This window comes from Melanerpes formicivorus, unplaced genomic scaffold (genome assembly GCF_026170545.1).
Source record: "Melanerpes formicivorus ecotype bairdi unplaced genomic scaffold, bMelFor1.0.p_v2 SCAF_40, whole genome shotgun sequence".
NCBI lineage: Eukaryota > Metazoa > Chordata > Aves > Piciformes > Picidae > Melanerpes > Melanerpes formicivorus.
The window spans coordinates 1,987,532-2,011,581 of NW_027142392.1; the positions used below are offsets into that span (position 1 = coordinate 1,987,532).

General features: G+C 38.5%; 1 protein-coding gene across 12 annotated transcripts in view; it reads right to left on the bottom strand.

Moving 5' to 3' along the window:
* Positions 1-24,050, bottom strand: part of RALYL (RALY RNA binding protein like) — a 484,769-nt gene that overhangs the window by 220,929 nt on the left and 239,790 nt on the right. Inside the window, exon 1 of one of the 12 annotated variants that reach the window (XM_068158542.1) lies at positions 5,822-5,833. The exons of the other annotated variants lie outside the window; for them this stretch is intronic. The gene's annotated coding sequence lies outside the window, so the exon portion shown is untranslated. Of the gene's footprint in view, positions 1-5,821; positions 5,834-24,050 lie in introns of those variants that run through there. 12 annotated transcript variants of the gene reach the window in all.

The following is a 24,050-nucleotide window of genomic DNA, read 5'->3' on the forward strand; positions in this document are numbered from 1 at the left end:
GGTCAGCAGATGCAATAATGCCACGCTAGAAGCTGACAGTTCAATTTTGGGCAAAACACTGTTTTGAATTAATTACGTTGGAGCATCTCTGAAGATAGCCTTTGCCACCACATTATAGAGCCACTATTCCCATGGAGGTAATTTCCAGCCAGGAATTATGAGTTCAAGAGTCACTGTAATGATTACCTTCCAAATAGAAAACATCAAGAGCATTATTTTTTCAGCTGAGATACCTGCCAAAATGCCCACTTTCTTATTGTAATAAAGAGAGTTACCAAGTTTATAGACAAGAGCTGAGAAGAAAACTACAGTCCCAGAAATCACAGTTCACTAGTTTATTTTTCTCTTTGTGAAATAAAACACATTATAGTTTTGCAGGAATGAATCAATCAAGTCCTTAAGTATGAGTCAGGAATATGAAAGCATCTTTGTTTTGTCTTTTTACCACCCCAGGTTTGCTGTGTACCAGCTGGATTTTATTTTTATGGCTGCTCTAAATTTCATTGCCTGACAAAGGTTTCTAAGGTGCTACCACAGATACTGAGAAGGAGCATCCATATAGAATCACAAGGCACTTAGTTGGAAGGGACCTTTAAAGATCATCTAATCCAATGTTTCCTGACATGGGGGGGACACACTTTCCACTATATCAAGTTGCCCAAAGCACTATCCAACCTGATCTTGATCTATTCCACCCCACCCCATCCCCCCCAATATGAAAAATGTCTTCCTTGTGTCCAACCTAAATCTAGCCCTGCTGTGTTTCACAAGTTGCTTTTGCCCACAGAACTGGGTCTAATTATTTTACCACCTCCTCCTCCTCCATCACAGAAAATATGCAGTGGCAAGCTATTTGGACGATTTCATCTGGCAATGTGGCACCAACAAGGAAAAATCCAGTTGGACTACTCGTGTATACATTTATTCTCATGCAATATTCATGGCTAGCAGCAGACAGTTACCAGAAAGAGCAGACAGATAGGCTATTATAACCCTGGAAGTGGAAATCTCTGCCAGGTAGAAAGAACTTAAAACATCTCTCCAAACAAAGTTGGAAAGGTCAAGCTGATGCTGAGACAGCTTGCCTTACAGGGAACAGCCTCTTCTTTTGTAACTGGTAATGGAGAAGCGTCACCACATTGAGTCTGTAGGGAACCACTTATTAAATGGGTCAGAGAATACATATTTCAAAAGTTGGACTGTTGGCTATAAAAAGTGCAGTTTCATTCTATAATAAACACAAGTTTGATGTTCACAGAAATAACGCTGTCAGAAGTGCCCTTTAGAACATTGATCCAGTGCTGGTAAATATCAGGAAGAGGACAGAAAGCCTGCTACAAGTACAAGCCATGGACATTATGCTATTGAATTGCAGTGAAAACAAAACATCGTGAATAAAGCAAGCTTGATACACTCACAACACCAAATATTTTTTCTCAGTAATACAGTACCTGGAAACAATCTGCACTGCTGCCCATAAGGAAAAACTCATTTTGATAATCTAAATATTTGCCTGCTGGTCCCAGCTGATTTGTCAGTGGCAGTATTAATGTGCTGGGAATGGTAATGCAATAATTTTGCACACACTTCCATGCTTCCTTAAATATTCCAAGTGTCTCAGTTGCTGTCCCTGAACAAGAAAACCACATAATTACTTCTGCAAAGAGGCTTGTCATAATCCAATATTCAGTGCAGACTTCTTTCTTTTCAGTGTGAGCTCTGAAGTCAATGGGAAACAGCAAATACAAACACTTCTCTATAAAAATGGTCTTGTGCTGACAACATCATAGCCTGTTAATGCACTTCTTAAATTAATAAATGTGAATATCAAACCTGACTTTCCTGTCATGTTCTTCATTTACATAGATTATGGCAAGGTTTTTAATGAAATGTTTTGCTCTCCCATCTGAAATTAACAAACGTGCTGATTTTTCAGCACCAGTTTCCCATTGTTTCCCCACTTTCCTTTTCTAAGCTCTTCATCTCCCCCAAAGCACTGAAGCTTGTGAGACCAAAGTATGTCACAGCAAGCGAGCTTCCCCATTATACAGCAAAAGTGAAGGAAGAGGTTCACACAGATAGGAGGACAGTCAATTAAAAAAAGAGTTTGAAGTAAGATAACATTCATTTATTTATAACCACTTCTTTTTCTTCCTTCCTTCCTTCTGGTTCAGCAATTCACAGCAAGAAAATGCAAGGCAAAACAGTATACTACATAGGAGATATCAGGTTGGACTCGTTCTTTGAGGTCTCTTCCAGCCTTGGTGATACTGTGACATGGGTTAAGGTAAAGCATGTGTGAGAACCCAAATTTAAAGGCAGGAAGTATCCCCAAACCCAAAGAATACACATTGTGCACAGAAAATGAAGAATTTATGGACAAATCCTGCACAGCACTTTGGTTTTGCCAGTTATACCTCATGCTTGAAGAATTGCTGATTAGAGCTTTATTAAAAGTAACAGTTGCCAAGACTTCTGTTCTTGAAGGCAAGAGGCACTGCACTGCTCTCATCCATCTAGCTCTTTTCTTCCCTGAAGGAGGCATCTGTGTTTGAATCATCTCTGTTTGCAGACTGCACTGAGTGCTATGAGCCCCTTGTTGGCACAAGACACAGCACAGCAAGGCACATTTAGTTGACTAAGGAGTCCTGACTGGTTTGTGACTGTGCTGGTAACTCTGCCATGGCATTGCATTTGGTTTCTTGGGCACTGTGGGAAGAAAACTCAAAAAAGCAGTACTCCCTTTGAGAAGCAAGATCATACCATTGAAGTTCAGGGATGTCCTTCTCAACTAGCCTCTGAAGGTTAACCAACATTACTCTATGCAGAAAGCTGATCCTCAAAAGGAGAGCTAAGACAGACTGAAATCTGTCTCCAAAGGATGGACAAAATTACATCAAAATATATCACTGAAGACAAGAAAAGCTATACTGGATGTTAGGAAGAAGTTCTATACAGACAGAGTGATTGCCCATTGGAATGTGCTGCCTGGGGAGGTGGTGGAGTCACCATCACTGGAGGTGTTCAGGAGGAGACTTGATGGGGTGATTGGTGCCATGGTTTAGTTGTTTAGGTGGGTTGGATTGGTTGATGGGTTGGACGCAATGATCTTGAAGGTCTCTTCCAACCTGGTCTATTCTATTCTCTTCTTAGACTGAAAGTCTCTAACTTTATAATTGCTCCACACAGGATAGTCTCATTTTAACTAGTATCTAGCCACAACCAGAATATGTCTCTCAACAGACACAAGAAAAAAAAGTATAGAAAGCCCTGAGTTGTTTGTGTCTATTGGTTGTTCATTTGTTTTAAAAGGAAAAAAGGAGCTGACTGTATCCTGTCCATATGAATGATTTTATTGCAGTTTTTGAGCTCTTGAGCAAAATGAACCTACAAGTGATGGTGTGAAACACACGCAGGCGGGTCTGCTCATAAAGAGAGAGCAAACAATCACGTGAACGACAAAGTCAAATAATAATAACAGAAAAATCATTTCATTACAGCAGCAAAACGAGACTGAGGCTCAAAATGTGTTACATATAATTAAAATAAGAGCTGAATCCTCAGTGGCACTCCAACGCCCATTTTCCTTTGGCAGTCCAAATTACCATGTGGTAGCTTTATTAAAACAACAACACAGCTCACAAACAACCAAACATCTATCTCTGATTACCTTTCAGAAATTGCTTTCACGCTTGGGTGAACTAAGAAGTAGTTGATTTTGTAAGATATATAACGCTATTCCTGAAAGCTGCTGAACCTTTTGAATCCCCCCAACCAATGCACTCAAGCACCACTCTAAATGACACCAAACTGCAAACTGCACCTTCCTTGCATGGAGGAATCAATCCCTGTAAGCACAGTAATTGGGGAGTGCAGAAATATCTGTGCAATTACAACAATGCAAAAAACAAACCTACTTTATCCCAAGGGTCTAATCCTGGCAACAGCCATACACAGGAGCAGTTTCATTCCAGTCTGAGTAGAGACAATAAAAAACTTTACTACAGCAAATATTCCTGTGCAAGTGTTTCTAGGAACACTTCCCAAATCTATAAAGAAACCACATTAAGAGCCCAGGTAAAGTCAGTTTCTACATTTATATAGTTTTTTTTAATAGAATTATATTAAAATATGTAATTTAGCATTAGAAATTGAAAGAGTTGCTTGTTTCCTTCCCTCCCCACCCTCCCCCCACCGGCTATCACATAAAGCAATTTGGAGCTGAATAAAAAGGGAGATATTATCTGAACTGTAGGTGTTGTGGAAACTGTGCAGTGAAAATTAAAATACTAGTTTGTGCTGCAGCCATAAATTACTAAACTAATTATCTAGTAGCAGGCATAACTGAATCATTCAAAGGGGTAATTAGCAATCAGACATAATGAGTACTGCTACTATTTCTTGTCATACTGTATTTAGCTTCTGTGCAGCCTAGAGGAACTGAATTATTTCCTACCCTTCTCGGAGGGCATTACTGCTATATTGAGTGCATCAGCGCATATTATTGCTCCCAGTAGTTTAATTCTTCACTGGACTGCACACTTCTGATTTCTCCTGTCAAAGTTTTGCCTGATCTCCTGGGTCCTTTTAAGCAGGTATCATCTTCACCATTTCCTCCTTGGCCTTAGCACAGATATAAACTGCAGTGTAATCAAATTACGTGTCCCTTTCACTATTTCTGTTGTATTCTTGTCTATGAACACATGCTGCATCTTATAGATAGCTCATGTTTTCTATGCCTCTTGGACATTATTCACAATATGAAATAAAAACTACAAAAATAAGGAGAGTGTTTCTTTTATGTGGAAAAAATGACAGCACAGAGAATCCAGATTATGCCATTAAGACATTCTGCTTGGAGTCTATTTTAACTTAGTCTTCAAAACCAGAAGTTCATGTTCAGCCTAACAATGTCTTATTGCTGTGAGCTTCCCATTACTCACAGCCTCTTACTTTACTCAAAGGTTTTATATATGTACATACTGGAGAGCATACCAGAGTTCAGTAGAATATCTCTTTATGCAACTCAGATTTTACCAATATCCTTGTGTTTTTGCAGCACAGTTCAAGGACCATCTAGTATGCATCAGCAGAGAAGCAAAAGTATGCAAATTCACTGCCTATGAAAACTGGACTCATGAAATTTGCATACTTCAGAAGTTGAAGGAATACACAATGTGACACCAATTTTGGGCCAAACAACTCCTACTTTTATTGTTTAGAGTAAGCTCTTAAGACCAGTATTCTAGTTCCTGTTGTTTGAGTAAGAAACTTTATCAGTTCAGCAGTAGCATTTTGAAAGGTTTGTTGTTGCTGTTCTTTTGTTTGTTTTTAACCTTAACAAGAAAAATTTCTTAAAATATGTATAATACCATAAAGTTCTTCATTATTTCCCTTCATTTTGGCTTTTTCTGAAGGACTGGGACCACTGAAAACAAACTCACATTCACTACAGAATGCTGTAGCACAGGAAATACTACCGACAGAGATATTCTAGAGTTTAAAATACTACCAATTTATTTTACCATGTAAGCAATAGAGATAAATAATATTCACTAATAAGTGTTTAGGTATAACTGTTCAAATTCTCTTGTATCATTTACAGCTTCAGGCAAAACTTTCCTCTGCCCTCCACCAAGGGCTCTGTTCAATGAAGATTTTGTGGAGTGACCCAACTCCTGAGTTGTAGATATCTAGGCTGACGACAGGTTTGTGGGGTTTAACTCTTAGCAATATGTTGACAGAATATATCAACAATGAAGAAATTTCTGGAACTACTTTCAAGAAGAGAAAAGACCTCGCTAAATATAGTATAACTTACATATCAGCAAGAGTAGAGTCCTCCCCCAGTGCTGCTGCTTTTTTCTGTGACATTAATGCTTGCTGGAGAAGGAGAGGGAGAATTGCAGTGCAGAGTTATTGACCAGCTTGCCTGTGGACTGGTTTATCCCAATGCTTCCTTGCTTTTGTGCTTCTATAAAAGCCAGGATTTGGCACATAATAGTTTGGCCCACATTCTCCAAAACAGATTAACATAATTTAGTGGCAAATTAGTATTTGTGGCTGAGCAAGCACTGACTGCAACACGAGGGTTGCTCCATTTAAAAAGCAGAACAGAGATTTTTGCATTGCATCAACTTTTTAGTCAGCATCCGTGTGTCAATAGTAGCTCATCTCTGAATAGACTAGAAAAGTGTATGCTTAAGTCAAAGCTGAGTATTTTCAATAGTTTGCAGAATCTGTTACTTTTATTTGGGAAATATTTGGTCTCTTCTCCCAGGCAACCAGCACCAGAACAAGAGAACACAGTCTCAGGCTGCACAAGGGGAGGTTTAGGCTGGATGTTAGGAAGAAGGTCTTCATAGAGAAAGTGATTAGCCACTGGAATGGGGTGCCCAGGGAGGTGGTGGAGCTGCCATCACTGGAGGTGTTTAGGAGACTGGATGGGGTGCTTGGTGCCATGGTTCTAAATAAATCCCACCCTCAATAAGCTGCTTGCCCCCAAGCATCTAAAAGTGCTTATTGTTTTGGCAGATGCACTGAATTAAGGTCTTCAGGAGTTAGGACAGTGGCTTCCTAGTATTGTAAACTACCAGCTCCATGGCTTTGGACTGAAGATTTACATTGGTCTTTACATTTAGATAAGCTTTCTCTAAGATATTAGTGCCCCAATCTTGAGCATATTCCTTGAAGCTAAGCAGATGCATAAACAGAGTTCAAAATAAACCAGATTATTAGCTATCTTTACGGAATGAATGTGTTACACTTCAGGAAGCACATAATTTCAAACTGAGTTATCAGTCGTAGATGGAATTTTGAATTCACAGATTGATTTATTTTTTCTTCAAATCTCACATAAAAGAATTAATGTGATTTTTTAGTAGGTTACTGAAATACCTCTTTTGCAAGATGATGCAAATAAATATCCAGGATTAACACTGTGAACTACTACATTTTTATTTGGAAGAACTATGACTTCCATATTGCACATCTTCAGGCAACACTACAAATTCAACACAACCTGTATCATCTAGATACAACCTGTTTTCATCTAGACTTTTCTACCTGTTTCAAAAGCACATTAACAAGTTAGAATTAGCAAATGAGTAGGTTATAACAGATATCCAGAATCAAGCTTCAAATGGATCACAGATTAAATTTGTGATTATACTTGTACTACTTCTCCTCCGTGGACAATTTTTTTGGGGGGATTTGTGCAGACATGGAATTCAAGCCTTTATTTCAGCTGTGTGTAATCTTCCCATGGAAAGATTTACAGCATTCTTCTTTGATGTCAAATGGTCACTAGGAAAGCTAATATTCTTTCAAGAAATATGAAGCTGCCTGTTTTCTTTCTACTTCATCTCCTCACTTCATCCTGCCTTCTCTTTTTGTTATCAAAAGGAGATTTAGGACATTTTGATTGAAAATGAACATCACACAGATGGGTTAAACCTTTTCTACTTTCATCTCCTAAAAAACTCTCAAACCTCTTGATCAAAAGAACTCCTTCCTAAGATCTGAGTCCTGCAGACACTGGCTGTTGCATTCAAATTGGTGAGAATAGGACTGTTCCCAAGAGCACAGCCTGCAAGGCTTGCCTTGAACGAACATAGGTAGAGTGCTAACATTCAGTAGTTGCCTTCAGATTTTCCTCTTTCTTGGCAGCTTCCTCATTATCAACACTTCCAGATCTCTGGCAACTGATCTATTTCCATTGTGTAAAATCTACATGTTTTTACAGCCTGTAAAGATTCAATCATTTTGTATCTTCACTTATTCTACACATTTTCCATTGAAATTATTTTCATTTCAGTCAACCAATAGTATATTTTATATCTGACAGCTGTGTTGCAATGGATTTCTAACCAACAGCACCTTCCCCCCGCCCCCCATTTTAACTTGCTTACTTGAAGAGGTCAGTCTTGGCTGCATTAAGAAAAAACATTGACTTGCAATTTAAACTGGGACACATTATCCTGAAAACAAAGTTTAAAAAGGTGTTATATGCATGCTCAATTGCAAAATGGGTACACTCAAGCAGAAACCCAAGGGAACAAAAATGTCATGTTTTAACCTGGGCAGAAGTAAGTTAGCATGGAAATACCTAGAACGTGGAAATGTGTGAGCTCTACTTCTGGTTCTGCTCCCATGGTTTCCCCAGAACTGTGTGAGTCTTGACCAACACCTCTGTATTCAAGTCTGATCCTGATGGCAAAATATTCTCTCTATTGTTCTGCTGCCTCTGGTCTCACTTAATCCCAGAAAGTGTCAAATTACCATGGTTTACTGCACTCTAGATGCACCTTTGTATAAAGCAGCCAGAGAAGGCATATATGGAAGTAATTGTTTCTTCCTGGATATTATTCCTAAGTGTAACCTTCATTTTATACACTATCATTTAAAGCACAGCCCTAACTTTTATTCAAGTATCAAACTGAATGTTGAGATTCATTAAGGCTGAACAAGGGAAATGTTTCTTGCTTTCCATTTTCACACTGCCAGCAGCTGACAGTTCCAACCTGACATGAAGCTGAGCTAAAAATTTCATGTTGAGGCCACAGGTTTCTTTTATCCATATCCTCATGCTACCACAATTACAGCAAAATATCACTGTGACAAAACCAGCTGTCTTGATTCTCAAGGTTATTATCTGATCGGTCTTTAAGTGTTACGCCAATTACTGACCAAAGGGTTCTGTTGTAACCAATTTTTCCCTCTTTACATGCATTTATTCATTTATTTATTTATTTTACAGACTTATGTAAACCTCAGATGATACGGTACTCAGTCTTTCATGGAGAGCAAGCTTGGCCTTTTTTGGGTGTTTTGACACCCAGGAATTTTGGATACATGAAACCTGTCATTACATTGCTCTAAGAGCAACTTACCATAACTTCTGGGAGAAATCTTGGAGATGTAATTCCAAATAAGTTCCCAGTGGGTTTTCAACTTTCAAGGGGGGAGAGAGAAAAAAATGCAGAACTGACATCTTTTTAGATGCAGCTTGTTCTGTCCCATTGCTTTCTGGGACTTAGAAAAAGGAAAGGAAGAAAACCATATTTCTCTTACCCTGAAGAGGATGGAAATCTTTTGGAGAAAGAGACTTTGAGTTACCCTATATAGAGGCTTGAAATCATACATTATATGTGGTTATAAAGAAAAGGAACTGAAAAAAAGTCAGATAAAAGGATCACACTAACTGAGATTAAAATAACTGACAGAAAACACTATTAGTCTGGCTATTAAGTTGGCTACTTTGATGGCAGATTTTAAGACACGTAATCAGAGTTCCGAACTTTCCACAGAAGTCTTTTCTAGATGCTGTCAGGTTTTATTCTTTGTCTAAAACTGTTACATGTCACATCGAGTTTACCTCCAAGCACAAGAAAAAAAAAAAATAATTAAAGGAACCACAAAAGGCACTTTTAAGAGGAGAGTTTTAAAAATCATCTGTGTTCCTAAAATCCCCTCCTGGACTAAATTTAGCTACACGACTGCGACTGAAAGCTGAATTCCTCCCGAGGTTTTAAATATGTAGTGCCAATGACAAATACTTAGAAAAGAAATTATGGTTTCAGATACACTTCAGCATCTGGAATCCAGTACATGCTTTGAAGGCAGATTTTGCCCTTAAGTAGTAAAATAAAGGACAGTCTCATAACCTTTGAGGAGGTGACCCCAAAACATGACACCAAAGGGGCAAAATACTAAAGCTGACAGAGCATCAGCTGCATCTAACAGATTAGAATGCAGCCTGGTAAATTAAAGTATAGATAAATATTGCATACAGCAAAATTCAACAAAAGCTTTTCTCCAGTTCTCTAGATGAAACTGATAAATGTCTTTTCCTATACTGAAGGCAAATGGCACTGATTTTCACCATTGTGAATGTTTATACTGTTCCGAGTTAGTAATGACAGATTATGGATTAAATTAACCATTGTTCTTCATGCTTGTAAATAGCTTAAAATATCAGAGAGTTTTGCACAATGTCTTGGAATAATTTAAGGAGGCAATTCTGACTATGGTCTAGAAATTACCACGATGCTACCAAGCTTTCACATTCTCAGCATCAGAGTATAATGTTCTTCATGCATAAACCTGGAAGTTTCTAACTGCATTTCTTCCAATGTGTCCTTCTCTAAGTTGATTTTAAAATCTTAATAGATTGAAATGTATCATAAATAGAAAAGAAGATTCACACATATCCCATGTAAACCCACATTTTGTTTGATTGCAAGTGCTACTTAAAAGACACAAGTTTATTCGCCATTTATATTTTGTATTTGCAGAAAGAAACAGAAAAGCTTGCATGAAGACCCCAGTTCTTGCCATTTTATGACAGACCCTACATTTCCTTTAGAACACACCTACATTCAACTCTGAACCAAATCACTATTATTATTCCAAACATCACAGTAGCAGCATTGCTTCAAAGAGAGACATCTGCTTTCCGAATTCAACATCTGACTGCACATCCATTTGGCTGAACGGCTACCCTTCAAAAGTTATAATGTACCCATTTTGCAATGACAACACGTAGAGGTGCCAGGCTCTGGGGGACAGCTCAGTATACTTTGAAATGTTTTCTTTAAGGATCATTTCCAGCCTCACAATACTTGAAAAAAAAAACAAATCTGTACCTTGCTCTATTTCAAAACAGATGACCACAATAAAATGGATGTACAAGCTCTATGAGGGGAGGCTGAGGGAGCTGGGATTGTTTAGCCTGGAGAAGAGGAGGCTCAGGGGTGACCTCACTGCTCTCTACAACTACCTGAAAGGTGGTTGTAGCTAGGAAGGGATTGGTCTCTTCTCCCAGGTAACCAGCACCAGAACAAGAGGACAGTGTCTCAAGCTGCACCACGGGAAGTTTAGGCTCAAAGTGAGGAGAAAGTTCTTCACTGAGAGAGTCATTGGTCATTGGAATGGGCTGCCCAGGGAGGTGGTGGAGTCACCATCCCTGGAGATGTTCAAGAGGAGACTGGACGTGGCACTTGGTGCCATGGTCTAGTCATGAGGTCTGTGGTGACAGGTTGGACTTGATGATCCTCGAAGTCTCTTCCAACCTTAGCGACACTGCGATGCTTTTGAATCTCTTAGACAAGCAACTGACTACAGTCTGATTTCACAGCATTCTTCAGGCTTTAGAAAGCATATATTTACTTTAGATATTTATATTAATTAGAAAACAAAGACAAACAAATGTAGTAAAGTTTCCAAGTACAAACAATTATTCTATGCTTTTTTACTAGAACATCAGGTTCCCATTGTGCTAGCAAAATAACATAAGCAAAATTATATGGTGGAACTTAGAAGCAATGCTTTCTGCCGAGAAACAGAATGTGTGCATTCTCTAAAAGAAGAAGAAAAAAATGCAGTTAAAGTCTTAGCAGGTGAAAGACTTCAAGCCCCTAAAAGAAGAACTGTTTGCAGTTTACTAGTTTATGAAGTTTTTACTGATGGACAGGATTGGAACTTTCAAGCTTCCTGTGCTAGCGAGGTTTGGTAAAATCTTATTTCAAAGGGTTAGCTAAGACCAGCACAATATTCACAGAAAGAACACTGAATATCTTTGAGCTACTAACACAACTCAAGCTCAGTAGTTCAGCATGCTGGTGTAGCCATGTATTCCAGCGGCCACCTACTTCTGTGGGGCCTATGACTTCCCTGCTAAAGTTTAGCACAAGCTTAAGTGAAAATGTTCAACATAAACATAACCACTGTACATTTTCTTCCCATAAACCTGCCTTGTTACATTGAGCAACCCAGAGAAGATCACAGCTTGCATGAGCAAGCTATTTTCAGAGAAGCCAGCTCAGCATAGATCAAGGAAGCAGTCTCCAAGCAAGCAGTATCTCTGCTTGCTGGCAGAGATAGCAGTCTCCTATCTAGTGTAACATGTCTAGCACAGGCAAACATCATGGTGTTAAAGCTTCTAGAGACAACTGTTAGAATAGCTGTCTGCAGCTCTGACTGCTGACAACATGAAATAAAAAATAAATCCAAAACAAAATGAAGAATCTAAACCCCAAATATTTTCCTAAATGAGTAAAGTCATCAATGAAGAGCGCAATTATACTTCCATTAATACTTTAGGTTATCCTAAAAACACCACACAGCTTCCCTTTTGGAAAGATATATTACAAGCCCATTTCTGGTAAGGAGAAAAAAACGTTCAGTTTTCTTCCCCAAAGGAAAAAGACCATTTGTATACAACTTGACCTACCACAAGGTTTGAAAATCAGGGATTTGCCACAGCCTCAGGATCCTTTCTCCAGTGGAAATTCTAATGCTGGTAACAACAGCTCTTACAATGGATTCTTAAAAGACAATTTAAAGAATAGCTATTATCAGAACCTGAGTTTTACGTTGCAGAATGTTCTAGTATCAGAGTCACCAAGGTGAAAAGCATGCTGTATTGCATAGCCCAGACTGATATATTTGTTAGTTCTGAAGGAAATAAAGTGTATGAAAAACTGCTATACCAGTGTGATTTAGGCTTAAAATAAAAGAGATATTAGTGAAAACCTTCATAAACTTACAAACTCTAGTTGAAATGAGAACTAACATGCATGCAGGAGTTCTTCTGAAAGAATATTCCTCTGTATCAAATCAAACAGAATAAAACAGAGCAGACAGGAAGAGACCTTCAAGATCATTGTGTCCAACCCATCATCCAACACCATCTAATCAACTAAACCATGGCACCAAGCACCCTATTAAGTCTCATCCTAAGCAACTCCAGTGATGGCGACTCCACCACCTCCCTGGGCAGCCCATTCCAATGGGAAATCACTCTCTCTGTGTAGAATTTCTTCCTAACATCCAGCCTAAACCTCCCCTGGTGCAGCTTGAGACTGTGTCCTCTTGTTCTGGTGCTGGTTGCCTGGGAGAAGAGACCAGCCCCCACCTGGCTACAACCTCCCTTCAGGTAGTTGTAAGACAGCGATAAGGTCTCCCCTGAGCCTCCTCTTCTCCAGGCTAAGCAACCCCAGCTCCCTCAGCCTATCTCCACAACTAGAAACAAACACATTTCTATTTAAGCTTAAAAGAGCAGCAATCTAGACTGATGAGTCATTTTGGGGGTTTTATGTATTTATTCACCTTTTCAATAACCTAACTCTAGGGTAATATGCAAGAGAAGTTTCCGAGGAACAGGTAACACGGCTACAGCTGAAAATCAGCTGCGGAATTCTCCAAGACAAATTGAATCGTTCCGTTTTCCATCTCTGACCAAATCACTAGTTTAGTTGATGCAGGAATAACAATCATGAAAATAAATACACTAAGTACAATTGTCATAAGCATGTCACTCAGAAATACTCCAATCACAGAATATTAGATGTACAAGGTTTATTGGAAAAAGATGACATCTCAGTCATTGAAATCTTCCTTATATCATGAGGCTTTGACTATCAAAAGGGTTTTTAACCAAAAATCTTGCCTTTTAAACATTTTTTTTAGGTCTCATGGCTGAAAGGAAGCATATAAGTTGAAAACTCTAGAAAAGCAGCAGCTTAAAGTCTCACAATGTGAGAATATCTGCTATTTTGAGTGTTGAAGTCAGGCAAAACTGCAGTTTTCCTTCACACTACTTTTCCTAGTCCTATATTAAACATCATTCATGAAGGTGGTGAACATTCAAGGTCTGACTCCTATTTGGTAAGTCCTACAGTTTTTTGACTCATGAATCTGTTTTATTCATAACTGTACACAAAATCAGCAGAAGATTCATCTTTCCCCTTCTAACATTTCCAGTCATATGATAAAACAAGCCGAAAGCGTTACGGCACTATACAATATTCATTTTACAATCTGCTGCTATTTCTAACTACTGGGAGCATTTCTCTCTTACTATAAACAGGAAAAACCCATGAGGTTACACTTCTGATACAAGTTTCATGTAGCATTTTAAGTTACTTACAGGTTTTTCCTCCAAGACAACACTAGCACAATGACAATGGAGGCTGCATAAAGAATACCAACAATCTGAAGTCCAAGAAATAGCTTAGAGCTTGTCTAAAAGTTATACTTAATGTGTTTCAGCATTGAATCAGTTAAGTATAGAGATTAGTTAGGAAATACCATTAGCCAACTACAAAGCACAGCTTTGAAGTTCTTGTGAAAAACACTGTCCCATTATCAATTATCTTCATAGTTCTTTATTCTTATTTTTAAATTTGCAATAATAGAAAACCCCATATAGGTCAATATCACAAAGCAGAAACCAACAAGCTTAGAAGGTGGCCTACTTACAAAGAGGAAATGAAGCACTGCAGACATCACAGAGGTCAAAAGAAACATGCATAGATGGGTTTCTCCACTCAGATGCTGAGAAGGGTAAAATGTGACTCATTTAATAGTTAACAGATGCATAAATGTTACAAGGTAAGTTCTCCCTTACTTATCTTTTACCAAGAGAAATTTTACCCTGTAAACAGTTTTAACAGTGATCATTTCTCTAAGGTTAAGGAGCTGAAATACCTGCAATCTTTCAGAAACCATCAAGTGAGTTAAATTTACCATTAAATAATAGAATCAGAATGTACAAGTAGTTCTTTGCATTGTTTCAGCTGACTCTCTCTTACTCCCTTTTACATGAAGACAGCCCCTCCTAATTTTAGCAGAACAAGAAAAATAATCCTTAGAACTGTAAAAATTATCAGTGTCACATCCTAGGTCCACACACATCTACTTTGAGGAGACCTTATTGCTGTCTACAGCTACCTGAAGGGAGGTTGTAGCCAGGTGGGGGTTGGTCTCTTCTCCCAGGTAACCAGCACCAGAACAAGAGGACACAGTCTCAAGCTGTGCCAGTGAAGGATTAAGCTGGACGTTAGGATGAAGCTCTTCACAGAAAGAGTGATTGCCCATTGGGCTGCCCGAGGAGGTGGTGGAGTCACCATCACTGGAGATGTTTAGGAGGAGACTTGATGGGGTGCTTGGTGCCATGGGTTAGTTGATTGGACACGATGATCTCAAAGGTTTCTTCCAACCTGGTTAATTCTATTCTATTGGTTTACACATCAAGAGAATAATTTAGATTGGAATAGGTCACTTGTAATCAAGCCAGTTGCTAGCTCTTTAGAAGTTGTACAACTATTTATGATATGTATTGTTAGCTACTCACATGAGCCAATAAGACACTTGTGAGAACTGTAGAAAAGTTGTTACAATTTCTATAGGATTAGTGTCAAGAATATAGCCTATTGCTTCTTAGTAGATAAGACTAACCCTCTCTTTTCCTCCCCTTCTCAGCTCCTGATTACATAAACCACTACTTAATATTATACATGGAATACCAGAATAATATTTCTTAGTTGTATACATTAATATTTACTTCTCAATTTAACCTTTTGTTGATCATTACACAGATGGTTTTATTTATTTTTAAAGGATTAATTAGATGAGAGTCTTGGTGATGAGACAAAAGAGAGCAGAGCTCCCTGTCAAGCATAGCTCCCACTCAGTTCCAGGGCTACAGCAGCCTACAGGCTACTCCAGAACTAATCCAGGATTTGATCACTTTAAGTGTACACAGCAGATTAATGCACAAGAGTGGCATGACTGTGGGAGGGACAAGCCAAGTAAAACATTCTAATGAGGATTCACAGAGCGTTATTTTGTCTTTAGGCTTCATATCTTTATACTGAAAGAAATAAAAACTATGAAATAATGGTCTGAAAGCTTTCTTCCCTTGAGAGCAACATGAAGACCTCATCTGAGACAGAAATATTCCATAAAGAAGACAGCACTGAAATCTTAATTATTTTCAGCTATTAAGAATTATGACAGAGATAGAGCCCATTATAGATGCATTAACCCCCCCAATATTAATAAACAAAGCAATATTTTCCAAGCTACATCCTTGGAACTCAAGAGTCTGATTATCTCATTTAGTCTTCCCATCAGAACTAAAACCATCTCAGACAAAAAGAGACCACAATAGGACCCACTGAGAATTAAGTAATTTTGTAAACATGAAATAGCCCAGATGAATGCTGTGTGGTCAGGAAAGGACTTCTGAAAATGCACAGGAGTGTCAAGCTTAGGGAGTTTGTATCATTGGTTTTGCTGGGTTGTTTTTTTTTTTTTTGTCAGGTTTTGCTTTTTTGATTGGATTATTTTTTTCTTCCTAGTTTTTGTTTTAAATTAAGAGAAACCTCTTACAAACACAGACTGCAACGACTCTGGTGAGAGGCCTTGAGCACAAGCCCTATGAGGAGAGGCTGAGGGGGCTCGGATTGTTTAGCCTGGAGAAGGGGAGGCTCAGGGGAGACCATATTGCTGTCTACAACTACCTGAAGGAAGGCTGTAGCCAGGAGGAGGTTGGTCTCTTCTCCCAGGCAACCAGCACCAGAACAGTCTCAAGCTGCACCAGGGGAAGTTTAGGCTGGAGGCGAGGAGAAAGTTCTTCACAGAGAGTTGTTAGCCATTGGAATGGGCAGCCCAGGGAGGTGATGGAATCACCATCCCTGGAGATGTTCAAGAGGAGACTGGATGTGGCACTTGGTGCCATGGATTAGTAGGCATGAGGTCTTGGGTGACAGGTTGGACTTGATGTCTGAGGTCTTTTCTAACCTTATTGATTCTATGATTCTATGTTTCGGTACCAAACAGACAGCGCAGACCAGGATTTCTCATTGCATTTTCTCACTTTGTATTAAAATTGTATTTCAAGTGAGTTTCTTACATAATGAGACATTTCAAGTATTTTTATGTTTTGGGATATGAAGGCACATGAAACAATTGCTTGAGTTGAACTGAACCAGGTTTCTAGAAAGGCAGTCTTGGAAGCCCATTAATTTCAAATGATGCAAAGTTCCCTAAGTCCAAAATAAAACATATGCTGAGTCATATTTACACAGCTTTGTGCACAAGTAAATAAAGTAAAATAAAGAACAACATCTTCTAGTTGAACAACCAAGTGCAAATGCATATAAAACCAAGATCTGGCAGCTATTAATCTGTTATAGTTCTCATTTAGTAAGAAATAAGGAGCTTAGTCTAAGTTTAATGAGTATCGAGAGGACTGGGGTAACAATTCAAACAACTCTTAGTAACATCTTTCAACACCTCCCAGGGAAGGGAAAAAAAAAAGGCAGCATTTACGGTCACAATGTTTTCTTAGTGACATCCAGCAGGTTTTAATAACACCTCAGGAAAATTATTGCTGATTTCCAAATATTCCATTTCATAAAAGAAACATTCCATAGAAATTATAGGGGAAGCTCTTCCTTTAGGTCTTCCACCTTTCTGTACACATTCACACCACGCCAGGAAATGCTTTTGGCAAGTTTGAGAAGCTGTTGAAGCAGAATTAGTTTCCCTACTTTAGATACTCCAAAGCCATTCAGGAGAATGACCTACTATATATTGCTCCTTGCTCATGCACACCTCTTTCTGTCTTGTACTAAGAATGCAACAGAACAAGTCTAAACACTGTACTGCATCATTCTTTCACTTGTCTGAATGTATAATACTTTTCAGCTTCCCCCAGAGTCCCTGGGCTGCATGCCCAGAATTTGATCACAAGAACAGAGAACACTTTAAAAGAACTGTTTATCAGGTCATGATAGAGCTAGACTTATTTTCTCCTAATTTGCCAAAACTGAGTGGATACACTAGACATTCACACTGAACACAGCAAAACCAGAGAGAATTTCCATAAGGTGACTACTTTCTAGTCCTTAGTACCTTATTAATCTACATAACTGAGATATTATTAGAAATCATGCACTCCATTATCATAATTATTGCTTCTAGAAAAAGAATTCATGGTGGCACCTCTCAGTTGAAACTCCACAAAACCTGGTTAGAATTTAAGCAATGAGCAACTAAATAAAGCAAACAAACATCTGGAGCTCACAGAGGTACCTAGATGCATGCTTTCACAGAATACTAAAGCGTAAGTCATCAGGACCCAGATTTTACACAACAGGTACTCAAACTCTGAAAAGCTGGTTGCTCCTACAGCTCACCAGGCATGCTTGCTACGGAGTATATTCTTCACATAGAAAAGGAAAGAACAGGGTCATGCCCCCCCCACCTCCCAAAACCAAACCAACAAACAAAACACTCATATGCACATAAAACAAGCATTCCCCCCAAAAAAAAAAACCCAAACTAACCCAAAACACACACACACAAAAAAAAACCAACCCAACCCAAAACAATACAAAAGCTCCAAACAAATAGAGCTCTGCTCAAAATGCTTGCCAAGGTACAAATGCACTCTTTTTTAACAGCACCACAATTTAAAACAGAACACTGTCAAGAAACTAGTTTGGCATCCTAAGGATATGAAAAATGTTCCAATTCCTGATATAATCTGAGATATGACCATACCATCCTCTGATGCTATTCCTTATCTTAAATACCCCCCAAACCAAACCACTTATACTTAACTGTTCACTTATTGCTGTTATTTTTCACTTACTGAAGTCAGCCCATGCTACTTCACTACAGCTGAAGTGCATCTGACCTTCAGACCTCCTCTCCAAATGCTGAACTCAGCCACCACACTGTTCATAATTTCAGCAGATGGTTATAGCCTTAATATGCACATGTGAACTTTTTAAGGTCTGTTCTCATCTCCAAAGAAGAGATATGGAAATGCATCAAGGTCAATGAAGCCCTCACTTTACAACCTCAAGGGGTCACGGGGAAGAAAAGCAGGAGAAAAAGGCTGGAGGCAGAAAGAGGGAAAAACATCCTTGCCATAATGGCCCAGTCCTTCTGCAGTGCTGAATCTGTGTTGGTAAGTAATGCAAGGAAAGACACTCTTGGTTCCAATCCTTTTTCTTATATTTCAAAAGCCTTTCTACCTCTCCCTCTATGACAACTAGATTCCTAATTTCATAACAAATTAATAATTGATAGTGATTACTACTGCCTTAGATATCCACCATCAAGAATGCTTTCCATTTCTACTCAGTAAAAAGCCCCTTTGATTCAGCACATGTAACACGGCAGCTGAGACCCAAATAGTTAAAACCTTCCATCCAGCAGTTTTTATTTCTCACTTAGCCCATAGGAGAACTTCTTCCAAATATATTTTTGTTGTTGTTTCATTTGTACATTAACTTTTCCATGGAAAGGTTTGAATATGAACCTGTGGATACATGAATGAATACCCGTCACTCCCTACACCGGATAATGAGCATTGTAAGAAAATATTAACCACCCATTTACTGCCAGTGTTAACATTTCTTGATTATCTTCTCAGTTTCACAGCTATATTAAAAGAAGTCTGGCTTGAGCTTACCACCTAAATCTAAGAAATCAAAAGACAAGTTTAAAGCAGGTGCTTGTCTCAAACATACTTGCAACACGAGTGCAAATGAAGCTTTGTACAGCTCTGATGTGCAGTGGCATAGCCACAAGAAAGTCATAGAACAGGGGATTTGCTACGTTGATTGTATCAGTGGTATATGAAATGTGGTTATCCTCTTTCCAACATTGGCTAATATTAGCTGCTTCCAGGCAAGTTTTGAACTGCTGTATCAAACAGTTTTCTGGAAAAAAACCCACTTATTAGATAAGTGTATTCCTAATCCTGCAAAGTCACCCAATGCCTGGAAGCATGACAGCTGATAATTCTTTCAGTTTTTTAATCCAATTTGGAACAGCTGAAATCAGCTTAAGGAATAAGTTAATAGAAAACAGTAGAATAATTACCTTCAATCTCAGTATAAACATCCTGCTAAAACAGCAGTTGTAAGGGAAAAGAAAATAAAAAAGGGGAAAAAACCCTCACACACACAAAAAGTAAAAGTCAAGTGTGATGGGAAGGAAAGCCTAATACATAGGAAGTAGGGTTTGAATCCTAGGAGAGCAAGGAGAAGCAACACAAGGAGCATCTGTCCCACTGATAAAAAATACCAGTTGAAAGCATTGAGTGCATATTTATACAAGCCTGTTCAAAAGTTTGAAGTTGAAGAGCAATTTTACTTCTCTTCAGGTAAAGCAGAAAACAGGCATGGACAGATCCTGTGATTCTATGACATTGATATTTGTAGTGCAAAATCTAGGCAGCAGGAAATCAGAGGAAATAAGGGGACTTTGGAAGTTAAGTCAGAGAAAGAAAAATAAGACAACATATTCTATTTGCCTATCATCTACATAGTCTCCCTAATAACTCTGTCAGTGATGATAAGCCAAGTAACTGCTCCAAAGAATCAACATTTTCTAATGTTGATGTGACAGCTAGTCTAGCAGGAAAAAAAAACCACCACAAAACAAACCAACCAACCAAAAAACAACAAACAAACAAGATGATGACAGAAGAGAAATAAAGAATCCACACCCCAGAAGATAAAAACCTCCAAGAATCTCTTACTGGTTGACAGCCAGGAGTGATGAAGAAATCAGGCTTGAGTGAGAGGTGCAATGCTATGGTGAACACAGCACGTGCACATGCTTGAGCTTAGAGTATGCCTTGACCTTAGGATACTGCAGAATTCTTTAGACAGGACTATGCTTAGGGAGTAGGACACCTGAAGCCTTATCATTTATATGATGAGTTTTCTTGCTTAAACACTAAACCATGTAGAGAACAAATACATTGCATCAGCTGTTACCACTGTGTTGAAGCTGCCAGTAACAACCCTGAGAGACCTTCAGTGTTAACTTTTTATTTTGAGTCTACTGTCCCTCAAGTCTGCCCCTCCTGACTGCTTTATGAATCTATCAGCTGATATTTTTGAGGATTGAGGAACACTCTTCAAGGTGTTGGAGTTTTGGTTGAGACATATGTGTGTATATATATATATATATTTAATAATCATATCTTTCAGAAGCAGATCATTGCTTGGTGGTATCTGTACAAACAAAACCCAGGAACGTCTGAGGCAAAGCAGCAGCAATCATGGGACTAACAGTATTTCCTGCTTTGGTGATTTTGTGTACCATACCATTCACACAGGCAGTGAGAAAGCCTTTGCCACTACTCCTTTCGCCATAAAAAGGAAGCTTGAATTGTCTAAGCAGCCTGGACTTACATACTATAATTTGGTGTCTGGGTAAAACTTGCTCATCATGAGTGGCACTGTGTGCTTGGATGTTTTATCACAGAGCTATGTCATAAGCAGGGTGTGAGCTCTCCATAGTGCTGTCACTAGTAGCTGTTACTCTCAGTGATATTTCTCAGACTCCTCAAGTGATACAGCTCCAATCCATTTAGAAACTTCATTTTTCATGAAGTCTAGTGTCTTAGCACTTCAACAGGCCATAAAATATCTTTATGAAGTTTGGCAACAGTTATGCACAAACTGAAAACTAGAGAGTGTCACTTTGTCAGATTCAGTGATGTGGCAGATTTATGGATAGAAGGGGGGGAAAAGGACAGCTGTTAGTTTCCTCCCCATATAGTACTGTTTATTAAACTACATAAACATGCATGCAATAAACTAGCCAGCTTGTGTTGTTCTGAGTCAGAGGAAAAGTAAATTCCATGTATATAGACTTGAAATGAGACTTTGTGTCCCCACAAGAATAATCTCATTTATTTCTCCTTGCTCATTTATTATAGATGACAAAAGGTGGGAATTTAGGTAGAATATACCTTTATTGGCACTGTCCCCCTTATGATGCACTAAAATATACTTGGTTTATTTCATTGTCATCTTTAAAAGCTTTAAATAAGCATCTTTGCACTATAATTTATCATAGGAGATAAGAAAGAAGTTAAATCCATGCAAAAGGTAACCTAATCTGAAGGACATCAGCTCTCACCTTGCTTCTATATTGCAGGGTCCTAATAGAATTGCTGCACTGATTTAGACCCACTGGTGTAGCTGTTCCAACAGCCAAGACTACCTAATAGCAGATGTTTCCAAACCAGACTGAAATATATCATCACAGTAGAATGATGATATTTCTGTTGAACTGAGACATTCTGGAAAACACCCCAGTTGGAAATACTTTCCGTAAGCCCAAACGTGCACCACATCTTTATCCTAGAGTGTTTAATGATGTGAGTATTATAAAGGAAAAACTCAGTTTAAAAGAAATTATCACATAAAAATGCAATTTTTGAATCTCATTTCTTGCCCCTCACTTTTAAGCAGAGTCACAGCATGGCTGAGGGTGGAAGAGACCTCTGGAGGTCATCTAAGCCAAGCCCCCAGCATCAGATTGTTAACAATGAAAAAGAAGGATTTTTTTTTTTCTTCCCTGTATGAGTTTTCTTTCTCCTTTATCTCTTTTAGTCTTTGTCTAAGACACAGGAAGAAAAGATGTTACTGTTTCAACTTTTTTTTTTCTTGCTGCATGAGAGAGATGGGGGAGAAAAGAGATAGGAAAGACTCCCTTTTATAAATACCATGACTTCATAACAACTTACGCTTGAGATCTTGTCTTGTTCCTCCTCCTGTGCAAGGAGAATTCATATCTCTTATGACTGTTTCAGTAACCTTCATGCTATGAATTTCCAGTCAAAGGGTGAGATTTTTCCACGAGTGCCTTTCTAAATCCCTTGACTTTTTCTTAATAGAATATACTGAGCTTACTCAGGATTAATAAAACGATGACAAAAACATAAGAGCTGGGTTGGATATTAATTTCTGTCCTACTACTCTACAACTGGCTAATCCTAGAAATGGGAAATAGACAAAATTGCCTAAAGCCTTAATTACAGCTGTTCTGAAAATTAAGTCATTTGTTAACACCATTTTATTACCTTGGTTTCTTTCTGCTCTGTACTGCATAGAAAGGCTAAGAGCACTCATTCCTAGAGTCTGAATAAATGTACATTTATGCAATTAATTTTAGGGTAGTATGGATAAGACAACTCAACTTTATGAAACTATTTTAAGATTGGACTTCTGTTCCACCGTATTTTGTTTGAGAGCAGTAGACAGAAGTCCAAAGTGTCTGGGCAAAGTAATTTATTCCTTACATCTGTGGTCCAGACATTACACAGAAGGCATACAGGTCAGATTTATGCTGAAATTTATCCTCACTTATCTCAGGACAGTCAAATACCTGACTGTTAGTTAGTTGGTATTTTTTTATTTGGGATTCTTTAGCTTTTCCTTTTCTGTTGTGCAAAAGGACCTGGACCCCTGAAGCAGAAAAAGAATCCCTAGAACCATTTTGTAGCAGTAAATTTTCTCAATTATGCTTGATGAAGAGGAAGATGTTTGTTTTAAAACACAATGTAGTAAAGGATCAGAAAAGTCCTCATTTACTCAGCATAGGATAATTGATTTTTCTTTAGCCATAGGAATAGTTTGCTCATTTTGTTTTTCATGAAGGGTCTATAACAATACACAAGCTTTCCTTCAAGCTATGAGAAATGGTATCTTTCCACTTTCTGTTAGCATGGGTTATAACAATAAAAAAAGACTAAGTATATTTTTTTGCTTTGTTTTGTTTGAAAGTTTGCCTCAGGCAAATGTTGCTCTGCAAGAGATTTTAGCTTCTCGCTGGTGGTGGGTTTCAATCCTCTGTAATCGACACACAGCCTTGGTCTAGTTTAGTATATCATAACACTTTAAAATCTTTTCTCTTGTTAGTTAATGTGAATTCAGCAAGGTCAGGTCACAGACCTAAGTGAGGTCAATAAAGACATATCTGTGTTTCACAGCACTTTTCATGGAAGAGGTGGGGCTTTTAAAATAGGTCTAAAGAGGTAACAACATGCACTTAGAACTGCTTTCTTAGCACACTGAGAAAGTAAATCCCTAAGTCAAGCACTGACCAGTTTCCACTTATTTCAAGGAAGAAATGATTTCATTGACCTCCTTGTAAACTGGTTTGCATGTGCAAGCCTATCAAGGAGTTTGGAGTAAGATGGGCATCAATCTCTAGCATCAGGTGATAGGATGAGAGCAAATGGCCTGAAATTGTGCCGGAGGAGGTTTAAATTGGAACAGGCTGCCCAGGGAGGTGGTGGAGTCACTGCGCCTGAAGGAAGAAATGTGTGGACACGGCATTTTAGGACATGGCTTGATGGCCATGGTAGTGTTAGGTCAATGGCTGGACTCAATCTTGGAGGTCTTTTCCAAACAAAGCAATTCTATGATGAAGAACAAAATGTC